Source organism: Sinocyclocheilus anshuiensis, unplaced genomic scaffold, assembly GCF_001515605.1.
Source record: "Sinocyclocheilus anshuiensis isolate Anshui unplaced genomic scaffold, SAMN03320099.WGS_v1.1 scaffold477, whole genome shotgun sequence".
Lineage (NCBI taxonomy): Eukaryota > Metazoa > Chordata > Actinopteri > Cypriniformes > Cyprinidae > Sinocyclocheilus > Sinocyclocheilus anshuiensis.
Genome location: NW_015536549.1, coordinates 2,428,527 through 2,429,005, shown reverse-complemented (window position 1 = coordinate 2,429,005; position 479 = coordinate 2,428,527).

Below are 479 nucleotides of genomic sequence, written 5' to 3'. Positions count from 1 at the left end.
TCTGTTAGCTTAGATAATTTAGAAGTTTCATCTGGTCTTGTTGAGATATATAGTTGAGTATCATCGGCATAACAGTGGAAACTAATCCCGTATTTTCTAATAATATTACCAAGGGGCAACATGCATATTGAAAATAGCAGAAGACCTAGGACAGATCATTGTGGCTCTCCATATTTTACTGGTGATAATTGAGATGAAAAAATAAAGTGGTAGCGATCGGACAGGTAGGATCTAAACCATCTTAAAGCCTGCCCTTGAATACCTGTATAGTTTTGTAATCGATCTAGGAGTATGTCATGATCTATAGTGTCGAACACAGCACTAAGATCAAGTAAAACTAGCAATGAGATACAGCCTTGGTCTGACGCAAGAAGCAAGTCATTTGTAATTTTAACAAGTGCAGTTTCTGTGCTATGGTGGGGCCTGAAACCTGACTGAAATTCTTCATAGAGATCATTTTTTTGCAGGAAGGAGCACAA